The following is a 460-nucleotide window of genomic DNA, read 5'->3' as shown; positions in this document are numbered from 1 at the left end:
TGCCCCCCTGCCAGTGCACCACCGTCGGAAACTGCAACGTGCGTGCGATCTCTCCCAGCTAGACGGCCCAGCAGCGGCGGGTTGAGGCTGTTGAGTAGGAATCGGCGTGGATCCCTTCTCCGCTCGACCTGGATAGCCCTACCTGAGTCGGTCGCACACAGCTCGCTGACGGTGTACAAGATCTCGTGCAGTGCCCGCCGGGCTCGTGCGCCTGCCAGAACTGCCACGGCGGTGCTGACAAGCGCGCTCAGGCTTGCTCGTGCGTCTCGAAAGACGCTCAGGGGTGCGTGCAGCGCTTTCCTACCCGTCTTTCGCGATAAGCGAGCTGACGAGCCCTTACTCCCTCCGTCTTACGTTGCTGCCCTTCGACATCCCCGTCCACTTCCTCGACCTTCCCAACCTCCTCCTCCCACTCTTCCTCTGCGTCTCCCGCTCACCACCGACGACTCGACAGCCAAGA

This window comes from Rhodotorula toruloides (genome assembly GCF_000320785.1).
Source record: "Rhodotorula toruloides NP11 unplaced genomic scaffold Scaffold2, whole genome shotgun sequence".
In the NCBI taxonomy this organism is placed as follows: domain Eukaryota; kingdom Fungi; phylum Basidiomycota; class Microbotryomycetes; order Sporidiobolales; family Sporidiobolaceae; genus Rhodotorula; species Rhodotorula toruloides.
The sequence above is the reverse complement of the archived record's forward strand: the minus strand, read 5'-3'. Positions refer to the sequence as shown.